Below are 18,212 nucleotides of genomic sequence, written 5' to 3'. Positions count from 1 at the left end.
CATGAAGAGATGTTGGCCACCTGCCTCCTTCTCTCCACATGCCTCTGCATGTGGATCGCAACCCTACGCAGAGGCCACCACCTTGCTGCTGGACATTTCTTTTCCAGACAGGCATCTGATGTCTCTGTGGCATCGATGTTCTTCTACCGTAGCATTTCCCAAGTCCTTTCGCTCCTTCCATGATGATTCATGAAGATCATGGACACCAACTTATCAAAACCGGGGGGCAGATATTTCATTTTAATAATAAGAACTGCTGCATTACTTTGGGCAGGTACAATGTGTAGGGCACAGTATTTTGGAAGCAGTGCATTGTTCAAGGTATACATGGCAGTGGAGTCATTTATCACTAATCAGTGTTTATCACTGCAGCTAGCCAAACAGGCTGCAAGGTTTCGGCTCTTTTTGCATTTATACAATCACAAAGCAGCCAGATGCCAAGATTTCACATCAGCCATGCTGCATACACTGTAAATATTTATACATCAAAAGAGGAGCAAAATTATTAAACTAGAGAAGTCTGAGCATTCACTAGTTCAACACAGGTAACTTGGGGAAAAAGATTTGATTCTCAGACAACCGGTTTAATATCAGGGAAATCAATTAGAGCATGTTACATCATAACTGATTTCTCTTTTACAGTACCTAAGTTTTTTACCTTAACCATCAAATGCAGTTATATGTATTTAATCTCTGGTTATGTATCTAGTCTGTTCTTAAGTGCAAGTGGGTGTTGTAATAATCAGATCTCTGCAGGAGGGTTTATGGCAGTGAGCTTGTTATGAGTAACACATTTCAAGCAGTATGTGAAAAATAGCAAATATCACTTTTTAAATACTTTCCTTTAAGAAGTAAACTGCTGGTTTTACTCCTCAGTGGGGAAAAAACCACAGAGCTAGAGTTGGACTGTATACATAGCTATGAATCTTGTTTGCGTGCATGCAGAGATACCCTTAGAACAATTGGGGTAGAATTTGGTAGAGATAAAATTATCAGCATTTAGGGAGAGAAAAACGTATGTCATATCCCTTCTTATTGATTTGATATTCTGTTTAGAAAAGGCTTAGCTTTTCCAGGAGTTTGTGCAGATAAAAATATATATTGCAGAGCTCTACGTTAAGTGGTACATAAAAATACTGGCAAGTCCCATCTCATTTATTTTAGTTCAGCACTTTCTCCTCAAAAAGGCTAGTTCTGTATTTCTCCAGGATCATTACATTTTCACCTGCTGTATAGAAATAAGCCTAACTTCTCTGATATGCAGCCTGAGAAACTATGAACACTATGAACAAATGCCATACAATGTTTGGTATGCAGTACACTTCTTACTCTCATAGTGGTAAATTTAAGACGCACATGATGTGAGTTATGTGTAACTAATGCACTTGTCAAGAGGTTAAATGCATTTTCAGTGCCTGGTAAAATTTTACTAAGTCTTTTTTGTCTTATTTTTGCCTAAATTACTTTTGTTGATTTTCAGAGAGGTCAGAGTGGGTTGGATAATAAGAGTAAGTGCATGTAAACTGGTACAGAAAGCAATGACAGAAGAAGGATATTCCTAAAATACTCCAAAAATATTTGAGGAAGCACAGATGTGTGTAACAAATAACATATAATTTGCATGCATCAGCGAGAATGTAGCTGAGGCAAGGTTGCAGAGGAAATAGATGTTCCTTATGTGGCCAGCTGATATATTTGATATCATTAACAGGAAAATCATGTTCTTAATTTTGTCAGTATCCCCTACTTCCAGGGAATACTGAAGCATTCCTGGTTGTAGCTAATGGGCCAGCACAGGTCTAAGTGTATCCTGTTGCTCTTAGATTTGCTCTGAAGGACTTCCACAGGCCAAAAATGAAACGAATTGAGAAAATGGAGCTGCACTGGCAGGTGATTGTTGTTTTCTAATAATATTGAGCTGTAAACTCGTAGAATAGTTTGAACTTGTCAGGTAACGTGTCAGCTGTGTGCTCGCTACATGTGCTGTCACCGTGGGTGCTCAGGGGTAGAAGCTGTCATCACAAATGTTCTCCAGAAGGTGCTTTTCACAGTGAAGCTCTAAGCTCAATTATTTATGCCAGTATTGGCAAATACTGGAACATGAAAAGGGCTTGTGCCTGTGCAAAGTATTTATTCATATGTGATTTCATGTTTTGTTTAGACCAAGCACCAGCAGCTATTTTAAACCTTCTAAATGCAACTGCATTGTTTTCTGATAGTGTATAGCTATGGCATCCAGAGCCTACAGAAGGAAACATTAAATGTAGACTAAATAAAAATAATGTAAATACGTGTTTTTAATATTCACATGGCTTTGGTGAAAAATATTAGGGACTTAATATCATCCAATATCCATGTCGGCACCATAATGAAAATGAAACTTCCTCAAGCTATGGGTGTGAACTCTCAGCTACAGCTGCCCCAGTTACAACAGCCATACAATCCTGCAGAATTCTATTGCTATTTTTTCCTTAGCTCACCTACATTATATCTCCCAGTCTTTGAGTTCCTCTACTCCAAGAAATTCACTTTTCCTACTTGCTTTCAGTAATGTTTTTCTTTTTTAAATTTGCTGCTTCTTCCACATGTGCTTACACCTGATCACAGTTGAATTTCTGATAAATAAATAAATAAATAAATAAATAAATGGGTATATCCCTGACATAGGGACACACAATGCTATGGTAAGGGTTTGTCTCAGTGGACAAATAATTCAGAATTTTGATGGAAAACTGAATTAAGGAGTATGTTTGGGAGTATGCTCATGTAACCCAAATAGCAACTTCACAGATCAGGAAATGTGAAAACTGTTAAGCAAAAATGCAGTGTATTTTGAATGTATATATCTGTGTATGTAAGTATACATACTGATGCAAAATTAGTACTTCTATAATGGAAGAGCGCTTTTTGGCTGCAAAGGGCTTTCAACATACAAAAGAGAACTTGCCAAATGCATGCAAATGCACTGAAAGAGTTGCCTTATTAAAAAATGAGGTCGTCTTTCAAAACTTTGTACAGAATTTCTTTTAGAGTTTTCAACAGGCCTTGCATGATTCATTTGTGTAGCATGAGGAATCAATCACATTCCTTGCTACCACGCGCGTCTGTGATGTTTTGCCATGCTCTGCTGTGCTACAGCCAGCAAGAGAGTCTCTACAGGCTGCTCCTCCCACCTGCTGTCAAGAGCTGGTGCCATCTTACAACATTTCAAATAAAAGCTCTTTCAAAATCCTGCTGGTGTAAAGACTCTGATTGGCTTCTGAGCAATCAAAATGCAGCCAGACTTCTGCTGGAAGACAATTTCAGTACCATCTCAGTCAATGAGGCTTTCATGAACTATGTGGAGTCCCAAGAAAATGGAAGGGATTGTTCCAGGGTTTTTTGTTTGCTTTCAAAATGGCCATTACCCATTTCAAATGTGTGTTATTTGGACAAGCAAAACAAAATTGCTTTTCTTTAAGGTTCTCTTTTGCAGTTGAATGTGTAATCAAAAATAGAAGTAAAGAAATACAGAGAAGATAACTTTAAAAGTCCAAACGCTCTGCTCTGATTTAGCCTCTGACCTTTATGCTCTTGTGCACCAGCATAATTGCAGACATATGTACCAAGTATCTCTTTCAAACCAAATTACAAAATGTGCTGTCATCATAGGATCATCATCTCAACCTCAGAAATAACTTACTGAATACAGCAGATAATATCAGAGTTCATACAAGCTGATTGCATTTGTAATTCTGGAAATACTAGGAATTAATATGTTGGCTTTTTTGTTGTTGTTGTTGTTGTTAATTTAGGAATTATTTGCTTCACCCACAGTACTACAAGCAAAAGCACTGCTGTGAACAAAGTACCCACTTTATATTAAGAAAATCAATTTTTTTTTTAGTAGATACTTTATCTTCTTTTTCCAGTCATCTCTGTTGCTCTTGTTCAGGATAGAGTATGGACCATTTATCATGGAGAGTGACAAAGTACTTTTAAATCAGGGTAACCCCTATGTGTTTATGTGAACCCCTTTGCCTTCTGTTTGGCAAGGTCTTTCTAAAATCAAAAGTATGTGTAGGAAAAGCTTCATCTGCCTCATCCGTGGCTTTGCAGTTTAAAAGGGCTGAAATACCTAACCTAAATAGTCCTGGGGGATGATCTGTAGTTTTGGGGTGAGACCTCTGGCCTATGATACAAGAAGGTCAACTTCACTGCACTAGTAATTTCTTGTGAACTCGGGATCTCTGATGCCTGTACCTGTGTGCAGTGCCTATAGCCAAGGTTTTCATTGAAGTTCATGGGGATAGGTGCATTAGTACACATAAAGTAGGTGTATCAGGCCCTTTTTTGTGTTTTTTTGGGGGCTAAGACAAAGACACTCTTTAATCCCAACTGAAATGCAATGCAGTGCTCGCTCTGAGCAGAATATTCTCACCGAGTTTCACAAAGCCTTTCAAGCTGGTCGGTTTAACATGACATTTGGGAAAAACAGGACAGTTATCCACTGTGGGTATAACCTGAGGAGTGTCTTTTTAACCTCACCTTGGCAACACCTTTCTGCGAAGCCTTGCTGGGAATCAGTCAGTGAGGAAAAATACTTAAGATGTTGTTGCTCTTAAAAATATAAACTTTCTGTTAATGCCTGTGTTTTTTAAAATACAGTTTTCTATGAGAAAAATTAACATTTTCACTATTGGATACCATAGGAAATTTGAGAATTATGTTCTTTCATTGAGGCATCTAATATAAGCACAATAATCTCTTGCAAGTCAGTACACAAATTACTGCTGATTCGCGTTATAGTAATAGAGGTATATTTTCTGCTGCCTACAGAGCAAATAGTTAGGAAACAGTCCACTCCATGAAACCACAATGCATGAGTAAGAAACATCTACTTATAGTCAGTGGAGAAAATCTATAAACTGCATAACTGTATTTTTTTACTTGAATTCTTCATAGAAAACTCCACTTAGCAGACAGTCTGCTGCAGTGATAAGCCAAAGATCTTTTATTTCTGTCTGCCAGCCAATGTAATGTTTTATTTTCTAGTAGAAGTTAATTTACATTAAGACATGTTTTTATCAAAACTTTTTCTTGGTAGGTGCAATTGGTAGATGTTCAAGTTTCCCTGATATACACGTTTAAAATTAGTTTTTAACCACCGAACTATGAAAGTGGATGTGTCACAACATCTCCCACATGCTTGAAGTTGACTGAAAAATTCTGTTTTTGCCAAGCCTTTCACAAATGTGCAGATTCTTTGACAGTAAACACGGGATTTTAATAAATTAGGCTTATACGCACCTGACAGAGCAAGGGCTGCAGGAGCCATTCAAGAGATTAATCTTTGAGAAGGGAACACTGCGAACATAAGGGAGAAAGAAAAAAAGCAAGAAATATCTGATGGATCTACAAGGAAAACACATCGCCCAGAGCTGAAAATATGTTCTTTTCAGATTTCTTAATGCTGCGATTTCACAGACTTCTCTGTGTGTTGGTGCTCAAAACTTTTAAGTTAAGATTTTGACTTCATTAATAATTTATCATCTCCTATCTTTCTTCTGTTTTATGGCAGACCAGACTTCACCCTCTGTGGTGTATGTGCAGCTCTTTGTTAGCTGTAACAGATGTCAGTAGGGGTTGTGTGGGTATATGCAAATGTAGAATTTCACAAATATTCTGCTTCAGATATTACTTCCTTTGGGATCCAGCCCTGTTTATTATAGAAAATAGTTATGTTTTTGAGAGGACTGTGTTTGCTTTTCCAGCAATAGCTATACGTTTCTCTTTTACTATCCTTGGTTCAAAAAGTTGTTATCTTCTTTTTCAAAAATGTTAGTTGCAATTAGTTGTAACCAAAGTACTCCTAGGGAATTTTGGCACTCTTCATATATTGAAAAATGACCCAGATGTTTTTACTAATCTGCTCAGTGCGAACCTGACATAACATTTGTTGTCATCTAAATCGTTAATATGTTAAGCATAGAAAGCAACAAGCATGATGTTTGGAACTTATGTATAGTTATTTATACTGGAAATGGTGGCATAAGGAGAGATACTTAATTTCAAAACAGATGTAACTTCAACCACCAAGCTCCATGTCCACAGACCTCCAGTTTTCTGTGTCCTTTTCTTTTTCAAGCTGAGAACAGTACAGATAAGCTTAGGAAATAATTTGTCTGCATTGATTTACCCTGTTGCCTATGCTCCAAAGCATTAGTACACCTTTGATTAATTATTTAATAGTACAAAGGATGGAATAGTTGTCAATTTAAAAAAAAAAAAAAAATCTGTCAGCAATTGATATGGTCTTTCCATTATTAAGAAAAGAAATGGAAAACATTCTAAGTGAAAACTGCAACATTTTATTTTTTGCTATTAACTTTAAAATAATTTGGAGATCATATTTTTATTTTTATACCTGTCCTTATGAAAATGAAATATCTTGATAGATAATTTTGCACTTCTTCAATAGAAATTCATATCACTATAAAAATGGTAAAACTTCTAATTTTATGAAAAATGCCATGCAAATTTCAGAGACAAATCAATTTTAAAATATAAACTTTCTGTTAATGCCTGTGTTTTTTAAAATACAGTTTTCTATGAGAAAAATTAACATTTTCACTATTGGATACCATAGGAAATTTGAGAATTATGTTCTTTCATTGAGGCATCTAATATAAGCACAATAATCTCTTGCAAGTCAGTACACAAATTACTGCTGATTCGCGTTATAGTAATAGAGGTATATTTTCTGCTGCCTACAGAGCAAATAGTTAGGAAACAGTCCACTCCATGAAACCACAATGCATGAGTAAGAAACATCTACTTATAGTCAGTGGAGAAAATCTATAAACTGCATAACTGTATTTTTTTACTTGAATTCTTCATAGAAAACTCCACTTAGCAGACAGTCTGCTGCAGTGATAAGCCAAAGATCTTTTATTTCTGTCTGCCAGCCAATGTAATGTTTTATTTTCTAGTAGAAGTTAATTTACATTAAGACATGTTTTTATCAAAACTTTTTCTTGGTAGGTGCAATTGGTAGATGTTCAAGTTTCCCTGATATACACGTTTAAAATTAGTTTTTAACCACCGAACTATGAAAGTGGATGTGTCACAACATCTCCCACATGCTTGAAGTTGACTGAAAAATTCTGTTTTTGCCAAGCCTTTCACAAATGTGCAGATTCTTTGACAGTAAACACGGGATTTTAATAAATTAGGCTTATACGCACCTGACAGAGCAAGGGCTGCAGGAGCCATTCAAGAGATTAATCTTTGAGAAGGGAACACTGCGAACATAAGGGAGAAAGAAAAAAAGCAAGAAATATCTGATGGATCTACAAGGAAAACACATCGCCCAGAGCTGAAAATATGTTCTTTTCAGATTTCTTAATGCTGCGATTTCACAGACTTCTCTGTGTGTTGGTGCTCAAAACTTTTAAGTTAAGATTTTGACTTCATTAATAATTTATCATCTCCTATCTTTCTTCTGTTTTATGGCAGACCAGACTTCACCCTCTGTGGTGTATGTGCAGCTCTTTGTTAGCTGTAACAGATGTCAGTAGGGGTTGTGTGGGTATATGCAAATGTAGAATTTCACAAATATTCTGCTTCAGATATTACTTTCTTTGGGATCCAGCCCTGTTTATTATAGAAAATAGTTATGTTTTTGAGAGGACTGTGTTTGCTTTTCCAGCAATAGCTATACGTTTCTCTTTTACTATCCTTGGTTCAAAAAGTTGTTATCTTCTTTTTCAAAAATGTTAGTTGCAATTAGTTGTAACCAAAGTACTCCTAGGGAATTTTGGCACTCTTCATATATTGAAAAATGACCCAGATGTTTTTACTAATCTGCTCAGTGCGAACCTGACATAACATTTGTTGTCATCTAAATCGTTAATATGTTAAGCATAGAAAGCAACAAGCATGATGTTTGGAACTTATGTATAGTTATTTATACTGGAAATGGTGGCATAAGGAGAGATACTTAATTTCAAAACAGATGTAACTTCAACCACCAAGCTCCATGTCCACAGACCTCCAGTTTTCTGTGTCCTTTTCTTTTTCAAGCTGAGAACAGTACAGATAAGCTTAGGAAATAATTTGTCTGCATTGATTTACCCTGTTGCCTATGCTCCAAAGCATTAGTACACCTTTGATTAATTATTTAATAGTACAAAGGATGGAATAGTTGTCAATTTAAAAAAAAAAAAAAAATCTGTCAGCAATTGATATGGTCTTTCCATTATTAAGAAAAGAAATGGAAAACATTCTAAGTGAAAACTGCAACATTTTATTTTTTGCTATTAACTTTAAAATAATTTGGAGATCATATTTTTATTTTTATACCTGTCCTTATGAAAATGAAATATCTTGATAGATAATTTTGCACTTCTTCAATAGAAATTCATATCACTATAAAAATGGTAAAACTTCTAATTTTATGAAAAATGCCATGCAAATTTCAGAGACAAATCAATTTTGAATCACTTCCAAAAACTAAAGCTCTGGTTCCAGATCAGCTTTTCTTAATATTTAATTTAACATAGTGCAGTTTGAATTAACTGCTACTGCATCTGTGGGTTCCAGTTTAAAATCTGGGTTTGAACTGTTCGGAATTTCATTTAATCCAAGTTCCTTGTTGAAAATTCCTATGATATTTCCCAGTCAATTAGTTTTTGTGGAACTTTCATCACAAAAGCTCTAAAATGGAATATATGGTAAAAATAGTAAAAGAAATTTAATTGTTACTTTTTTCTGGAATGTGGAAGTCCATTCTCATTACCCTTCTTTTCTTTACCCAGATCAGAAACTGAATGTGGGCCAGGCAGGCCTGATGGCCAGCATACTGATCAACTACTTCAAAAGCATACTTTTTCATCTTGTATCTCTCAGGGTGGTTTTTTTCCATTTCTGACAGTGCAAAGTGATTTGTTTATTTTTTTAAACTTTGGGGGAACAGGAAAATATTCTCCCGTATAACTCCAGGCTTGGTCAACAATTTTAGCAAAGTGTTAATCCCTTAAATCAGTCATGCCTTGCACTTTCCATGCGCTCCGCAGTAGGTGCAGAGTGCCAATAAGCATTACAAGGTGTTTTGAAAGCCAAGAAAATACGTCTGTGTCAGATCAAAGGCAGAACTGAGTCCCAGGGTTGGATATGTCCTGCCAGTAGCCTAGTCTTATTTTGACCAGAGGTCTATTTACGAAGGTCTATAATAGGGGCTCCAGGGTGTCCTTTTGACTAATAACAGATAATCTTTCTTATGTCCTGGAGAATGAAGATTAATAGACCTTTTAATTGTATTCCAGCCAGTACATTACAAGATTATTGCCTTACAAGTGCCAAGCTATTTAGTCTAAAAGGAAAAAGAAACTTGATTTCTTCTGTAAACCTGGAAAAACACTTCTCTAGCTAAAAAAGCCAAAGCCAATTCCTACATTGTAGTGCACCAATTTTGTGTATTTCTGCTGGTCATTAACAGTGTATCACTGGAAACAAAAGCCTGTCCTATCATTTCAGGGGGGAACACACAAAAAAAATAGTTAAAACAGCTTACTGTTGTTTTCAAAGTCTGGTAGCACAATTTTGACATTTTTAGTTTACAGCGATAGCAGCAAAGCTGTATGAAACAGGTTATGCATAATAAACCTGGCTGACAGATGGGCAAAGTCATTCTTAAAAAGAATGGCTGAATGATGCTGTCTTGGCTGCATTTCCTTTGAAAATAAGAGTCATGCACTCAGAGCTTTTAAATACAAGGAGGAACTTTCAGCCTAAACCTCACTTATCTTCTAGGCAGATTTAACTTTGCTTACAGGCAGGTTTTTGTTAGTATTTCAACAGTTCAGTAGTTATATTAATTATTAATCATTTTGCAGTATCTTATGTGCAAGCTTATCATAAGTTTACTTGTTGATCTATAGCCCAGACACTCATAGGTTATTGGGACATTTTTATGTACTGCAGAAAATATTTGCAACATTATTAATCACCTGAGAAAAACCGACCAGGTGAATAATGAACTTCCATATTACCACCATTATTTTTCATTTTAAAAATAAAATGAGCTGCTCATGCGTAGGTGAGTCCATTTATGATCCCAACATTTTTACAAAGATATTTATCAGTCCTCCAATAAAAAGTGTCGCATCACCTTCCCTACGGGAAACCAAGCAGAAGTTGCAGTAATTCATTTGTAGGGAAGGATTTTGCTTTCCCAGGCATTGCATCAGCAGCCTTTGATTTCAGTTTGAAACCCATAATGTGCTGAAAACCTAAGACAAATGAAATCTGATATACTTAGATTTCTCCTGACTGCAGTTCAAAAGTTGACGCTGTTTCAAAGTGCTGGTATAAAATGTTAGCTCCCTTGCTCTTCACATTTCTATTTATCAAGTGTCATTCTGAAATCTACAGTTAAAGAGACCGCATTTCCCCTGCTTACATTCCAAGTTTTATCCTATCTGTGTTTGCCAGTGTTTTGCAGCTGTGTTACCCACTCCAGCACCTGAGATTCCCTACAGTGGTCTTTAACAGAAAACTAGGGAATCGCACTGGGACAGAGCCCACAGCACTGGCATGCAGGAAATCTTACTGATAAATTGCTCATCAACTTGGGATATATTTTAGTAAAATAAGGAGAGGTAACAAAACTCCTTTCTTGCAACCTAAAGAGAGTGGAACATGCCCATCTAGCATCTCAGGATGATCTGTTTCTTATTCATAGATTAGAGGAAAGACAAGCAGAAACGGAAATGGTTGATATTTTTCATAATTTTTTTTTACTTTGATAATTGTTCTTTTCTGTGTTTTGTTTTCACCTTTAGTCATAGTCAAAAGCTTTTGATCAGAAGTTATCAGCATCATTATTGTTAGTACAGCAATAACTGCTTTAAATTATATCCTCCAGAAATTACAATCCTGAAAGCTACTTCTTATCATCATCCTGTTTTATGCAATTTTTGCTTTTAAAGGCAATTACCATTATGTAAAGAACCAAATGTAAATTTTTTTTTTTTCCAATTTCCATATCTATTTCTAGCCATAACTAGGTGCCAGGATCAGCGAATTGTACTGTACAGTCACTGCTTGCAGTAGTGTTCAGCTGAAGACCTTGACAGAAAGGTAGCATAATACACTGTCAGTGTGTTGTATCATGAACTACTCATGATCATATTCATATTTTTTTCTCTCTTTTTTTTTTTAATGGCTAAGTATTGTTTTGTCGTTGGCTTTCCCACAAGAACTCCAACTGATTGATCTAACATAAATTTTATCAACTCTTGAAGCATACCAATGCAGCTCAAAAGCTTCTTCTAACTCCACCAGATGTCTAAGCCTGCTTAATCACTGGTAATTTAATGGACTATTTTTAAATCTCTTAGCACCATCAAGGACTGATAAGCTTTGACTATTCCATAGTAGATAGAGAGACTATTGCTGTTTTATTAATGGTTTCTTGACTGTTGGTGACCAATGCAATCAACTATGTCATCTCTATGAAATCACATTTATGGTAAAAATACTCCCGCACACAGATGTGAAATATTCAATTTTAGGAGAAAAGGTTATAGATTTAATCATCACTGATGTTATCATTTTGAAATACTAAATTTTCTTTTACTTCAGACTACGTTCAAACCTGGACATACCAGGTACTGCCATTTCCTGTGAGGACATGAATACGCGCTGGTAAGTTGTGGGAGTTACCAATACTCACAGCAGTCATTCCAGTTTGCAGGATCAGTATGAAAACAGTATTATCTTGTGTGTGCTGCAGGCGTGATTTACCAGCGTGCTGATACTATGACTGCAGAACTTCAGCTGCCTTGAGTTCCCATAGGAAATGGGTAGCAACTCCCTTTGGTGCTTTTGAAAATCCAGATCCTAAGGCAAAAATTTGCTGCTTTTTTTTTTTTTTGTACATTTTACGTTTGACATAGCAATAAAATTATATTAGTCATGGTTTAGTAAAGTGTGGTTAGAAAAAGTTTCTGTGTAAGAAATAGATGCTGCTTTTAAAATGGCTATGCAGTTTAACATATAAATCTGATGTATCTGAATTTTTACTAAAATGCTGAAAAAATTCTATAGTAATTAAGGTGTTTTATTCTCTTTTTCCCATAATACCTATATAACCGTTATTACTAAGTACATAAATACATTAATGAAAGATTCACACAGTCTGTACTATTTAAGTAGCTGCTTCTTAAGAAGTTGCTCATGGAAATGAAGTGACCCGTGAGCTTGTGTGTGTGTTTCACTTCAAAAATTTCAGAGTAATGGCTTGAGATCTATTTTTGACAGTCCATGGAGATTTCAAGTGACAGGCCTCACACCCCAGTTTCTCACTTTTAAATTGTACTGGGGACAGCTGAAAGTACATGGTATTCTTTCTAACTTGTTTCTTATATACAGTTGCTGCAGTCATAAAGTGATTCAGAGGGAATGTGCTCTTTAAGAAGAGGCAAATAAGAGTAACTGAGAAAATAAGAGTTGTATTTATTATCTTAGCCTAGAGGACTACAGACATTAGAAATATAGTGACACAATGTTAAAATAGTGTTGAAGGTCTAAATTGAAAAAGAAGCAAGCAAAACAAACCCCAAATTTTTAAAGAAGAATGGCACTCCAATCTTATTTCATCTGAAAACCAAACATCTCTACCTGGGTTCATGAGCAGAAGGTTAATTTTAAACATATGCTAACTAATACAGACCCAATTAAATGTAAATACATTTTATTTTATTTTGTTTTATTTTATTTAGAAAGAATGAAAATCCTTTATAGTGGAATATTGAACTGAAATGCTTCTTCCTATCAAATTATTATGGCTTCTTCTAAAGCATTTCCTTTTGTCTCATAACTTATTCTCTTACTGTAATTTTTTCAGGTTTTATTCATAAGTATTTACCCTAATAGTGTATATTTCAGTGACTATACTAAAAACACTCTGCTACTTAGGATGCTGTGATGGAAATTAGATTTCTCTACCAAGAGTGTATAGTTGCTTGGTTGTTTTTTTCCTTCAAAGTTTTTAGATGCAATTAGGCATGATGGATTATAGTTTGGGGTGGTTTTTTTTTAGTATGAGCCTTTGGAAAACAGCCTGAAATGCTAAGCTTCATAGTTTACAAACAAGAAATGCTGCTGAAATGTTGTTAGAAACATATAAGTGTTGCACATCTGTGGCCAGTCTACTGTACTGTCACCAATTTTCCTTTTATCTCCAGTGTTTGGGCATGGAGGAGAATGCTAAGTGCCTATATCTGATGCAATAAGGAGAGCTGCAGTTCTGCCTTTATGCTGTAGACACTGCAAGCCTGTCCCTCCTTTTCTTAGGCTTGGATACAGATAGCAACTATCTGTGTGTGCCAGTTTACCCTGGAAAAATCATGGGAGTCACGAGGACTTAAATGAAGAGTAAATAACCTGCTCAGGACAGCTTAAGTGCATTAGACTGTCTTGGTGGGATTCAGGTGCCCCACCATGAGTCTCTAACATTACCTTAAGCACCCCAAAATATCTGAGACCTCCTTACAAGACCAGCATATGTGACAGGCAGATCTGCACCTTGGTGAAGTAGTAGCTGGAGACCATGCAGGCCTTCTGTTTTCAATGTTTTAAGTGTAAGCACTGCCCCCACCTCGGCTGTGCTTCCCTCTTAATCTCACATGTGTTGGATCCAGGTTTCTTTCTTTTTGATCCCTGGTGCTTTTAGTCCAAGGGACTCTCTTATTTGCCAGGTAGAGTAGGACTACCCAGAAATTCATCAGCATTATGTGGCAACAAGTGATAAAAAAACAGTCTACAAATACTACAAAGGTAAATAAAAAAAAACTGGCAGAAAAATTATATCTCTCAAATTACAAAAAAGCTGGGCATAGGATTAGTTATACTGGGAGCAGAAACATAATATCTGTATAAGGAGGGGACTAAAATGAACATTTAAAATCATTATTAGAAGGCATTATTGAACTAACCTTAACACTCAGCACTCCTGAAATCTTCCACCCCATCTCTCTTTGCATCTTTGAATTGAAGCTGAGATTGTACGTCCTGAGATGAAGAGATGCACAGCTGAAGGTCAAGTGAGCCATCTTACCATTAGCTTCATTGTGAAATAGGACCCGGTGCCCCCTGGATTCTGAGGGTTCTTTCTTCTCCTTAACATTGCAGGGTAGATAAGGAGTATGCTATTCTTAAAGACTGTCTTCAGTTTTCATGCTTTGGTTCACATGATGGAGTATCCTCACAGAGCATGAAATGGATTCCCTTCAGATGAAATTAAGCCAAAAGACGTGCTTCAAAAGTTGGTCCAGACTAGCTGGAAGTAAAAACCCTGCAGCACACACTGTGTAGACATCCTGTTCTCCATATCAGCTGCTTTGTTTTACAGATCTGCACCCATTGCACTGTGCTGCTTGTCAGTATAAACGCAGCCTACCTGTGCTTTTTCATTTCCCAGTCTCCAACGCTTTGGGCGGTGTGGCTGGGTTCTGCTAGGTATCAGAGAATCACAGAATGGTTGAGGTTGTAAGGGACCTTTGGGGGTCATGTAGTCCAACTACCCCTGATCAAGCGAGGCCACCCAGAGCTGGTTGCCATGTATGGCCATCTAGATCCATCTCCCCTGTTAATGTCTGAGATGCTGGAGACTTCTGCAATTTGTATTTTCTCGAAGCTTGTCTTCTTGTAAGCCAGAGTCGCAGTGTGTATTTCTGCTCCAGGAGAGACTACTTGAGCTGTGTGGTCACTCAGCTTCCACATGTGATCTCATGAAAGCATGAGAGTCCTGAGTCCTGTCCACACATGGCTTATTATTCATGTGCTGTCCTGCCTGCTTAATAGTCCCAGCAAATGCCTGGAACTTAATTTATTTCCACCAAGTATGTAGAAGAGGGAAAAGGTGTGTTGGGAGTGGGGAGGGGATGTTCAGAAAGTTATGGTTGATATTTCATGGCACATCTACTCCACTTGTACTGAGCTTCCTGATATAACGGAGACCCAAGCCAGTAGGTTGTGGTAGGCAGTGCATCACCATGAGGACTATCTTGAGTCCAGGGTCGGTATAGCAGTGCTCAAGCACAGTGCACGCAAATGCAGTTGTACTGCTTGCAGATCCAAACTGGTTTATGGGCAGCTGTCCCAAATGTCTAGAAGTGTCTCATCCTTATGTTCCTGCTCTTGGGAGAAGTGAATGTTGCCAGGTAAAAGGTCTCTGCATCTATAAGTTGTGGTTCTCAAGGAGTTCAGGTGCAAAGGTGGCTATATGAAGATTGGGCACATCTGCATAGTCAGAAGCTGAGAGTTGAGGTTTATTAGCTTCGGACTACTCGGAGCAGGGACAGAGCATGCATGTGACTGTTTTCTTCTGATCAAGAAGATCATTTACAGTACAAATACTAGTCACGCCATGTCCCCCAAATCACACTGAATTGTCTTTAACATCTGAAGCAAGGTGGGAAACAGATATGTACAAAGGGAGTAGCTATAGCCCAAGAGAGTTCTTTCAGACACAAGATGTTAAACGGCTTTTTGATCAGCTGCTTGTAGAAATGTACATTAAACTGTAAACCATGGTTCTTCTTGTAACCAGCTAATGATCCTATCAGTCGCAGACTAATTGCCTGTACCTCGTTCTAAATTCTGCTGCCTTGAAAAAGCCAAAATCACATTCTGATCCTGTTAATCACATTCAGCTTTGAAGAGTACATAGTGGTTGTGTGTTAATTCAACTTCTCTCCCTAGTAATTTGTTTGATTGCCTGTTACTTGCAATCTGCACTAACTGAATAAATGTGTTCTGCATCCTGATGGGAAGTTATGACTTGTGTTTAAGCTATTTTAATGCAGATGTTTTGCCTAGAAATTAGGGTAAATTCTTCTCACCTTTCTGCTCTAAAATACTTTCATTAGGAAGAATGAAAAGCAAGGATGTTAACCCTTTGCAGAAGGTAATAAAGCAACAGAGTAAAAGCTATATTTCTTTAATGCTAGGTTAATAGCAATCTTTATGGCCTGAAGGCTTCTCATCAGCTTATGAATAACTAAGTAAATAAGATACTAAAGTATGAGAAGGAGGTGCTGGTGCTATATCCTTTTATTCTTTTCCTCCATCTCCAGCAATATGTATTGTCAGTATTTTCAAGATCTAGAACAGTCTGTTTATTCATTGCTTCTTTTTTTTTTTCATTTTTTTAAATAGAATACACACACATAAACACACACACATATTCTACATAGTGCTATGTAAGTCTTTCAGAAAAAGGCTGAACATATGCCAAATTACCTTTCAGCTTCCCACATCATTTTTCTGAACAAGAGTACAAGGCCACTGTATATGTCCTATAAGCACAAAACAATTGTTACTGGGACATTTTTATTAACATTGGATCTGTGCGATAATAAAAATTTATTGTGATTTTACCTTTGAAATCCCCTGAATCTTAATGAGAATTTTTTCTCCCTGTTCTGAATTTCAATAAGAAATACTCTGAGTGTCATGGCCATGTTAAATATTTGTGAAATCCTTTTAGATTACTTTCAATATTTTAAAAATAAACAACCTTTTTATGGAGGCATTTTTTCAAGTTAACAGGAGAGACATTAACTTTTAGTATAAGAAGCATTCTCTGCTAAAAAGAGGTTACACTTGGAAAATGCTGATGTTAAAATTATTTATAAAGAATCTAAAGTTGACTCTGAAATGTTTAGTTCAAATGCCGCCTGGAAGTGTGAACCAATTAGTGATTCCTTACCAGATCAGCCTTTTTGAAAAACAGGCTATTCATTTAGACTCCAAAATATTTGGAAGAAAGGTCTGGAGACCTAGTGTTTATTAATTCATGAAAGACTTATACTAATTAGCAGTGTTCATTTCCCAGAGGCCCACTTAGGCTATGGAAGCAAGCCCCCCTTCTTCCTTACAGAAGAAGTCCCTTCAAGCAGTCCATGAGAGCATCCAAAGCGGACTCCTGCTCTGAGTGACCATTGATTGAGTCCCTCCCTCTCCCCATTGACCAAAGAGAAAACAAAAAGATTTTTTCCTCCCAAGGATACGTCCCTCATTCTGGGGTGCTCCTCTGAGTAACATTGCTACTATCAGATGGCAATAAATTAGTTCATTCTGGTAGAACCAAAACTCTTGGGCCATCTGCGGACAATGACATTGTCCACTTACTGTCATAGTATCTCAGTGTTGAAGCTTTTAAGTTATTCCTTTTCTTAAAAAGATTTCCTACTCATTATTTGGTACCTGTCTTCAAATGTTGGGGCAGGGGTCTCCAGTCTTCCTTGTCTGATTGCTCTAAAGAGTCATTTTTCTTCTTCTTTTCTTATAAATATATTCTTACACTTTTCTGTGTTTTCTTCTTTATAGAGTCCGAACTGTAGTGTCCCATCTTTCAAAGGCATCGGCTTGGCCTAGCTGACTTCTTATGCGTGTTTATTTTTCCTTCTCTTCTCATGATTAATTTCTTATGCTTGGTATCACATCTGTTCTTCTGTCTTGCCCCACATTCCAGTAAAAATCTACTTTGCGGAGGGGGCCTCAGCTTGCCAAAATCGCAAGACTGGATCTTCAGCATTTGATCAGCCAGAGATTCTTTATTCCTTCACCTTCTCTTTTTAATTTTTTGCTGTAAAAACATATTAATCATCTTCTCATGGAGTCCAGCACTCCTCTCATTTTACTGTAATATTTTTACTGTTAGTCTCTCTTGCCTGATTTAACAGACAATATTAAAAATGCCGACTGCTTCACAGCCATTTATTGTTTGAAATAAATGTACCTTTTTTCTTTTTTTTACTGACTTGCTGCATTGCTGGAGGACACAGAATGAAGCCTCAGTTTTACCTTCACATTTCAAGGAAATGTCAATTTTGATAGGGAATTCAACTCCTCCATTCTTCGTCTAAAAATACATTATTAGGTCAAATTACTTCTGTTACTGTATTCTGTTCCTTGATCATTTTAATCCAAGGCATCTGGCCCGAATCTGTTATATTCAGTGTTGGGTTCTGGTTCAAAAGCACTGATCACAGATGTGCTGACCCATGTGAAAGCCACTTGAAAGCTCAGATTTTATTAGGCTTTAAGATTCCTGCCTTGCATTTTCAAAAGTCTTGTGCTATGATTATAAAATAAAGAACTCAGAAAAATCAAGGAATGAAAAAGTCAGAGCTTTAGAGGTAGAAAAAGAAATAAAGGCTTAA

At 36.7% G+C, this 18,212-nt stretch overlaps 1 protein-coding gene across 1 annotated transcript in view; it reads left to right on the top strand.

The window, feature by feature from the left end:
• The window catches only part of EDIL3 (EGF-like repeats and discoidin I-like domains 3), a 190,868-nt gene that overhangs the window by 161,404 nt on the left and 11,252 nt on the right, over window positions 1–18,212 (top strand). The gene's annotated exons all lie outside the window — the stretch shown is intronic.

Source organism: Pygoscelis adeliae, unplaced genomic scaffold, assembly GCF_000699105.1.
Source record: "Pygoscelis adeliae isolate BGI_AS28 unplaced genomic scaffold, ASM69910v1 Scaffold19, whole genome shotgun sequence".
NCBI lineage: Eukaryota > Metazoa > Chordata > Aves > Sphenisciformes > Spheniscidae > Pygoscelis > Pygoscelis adeliae.
Note: the sequence above shows the minus strand (reverse complement) of the source record. Positions and strands in the feature narration are given on the sequence as shown.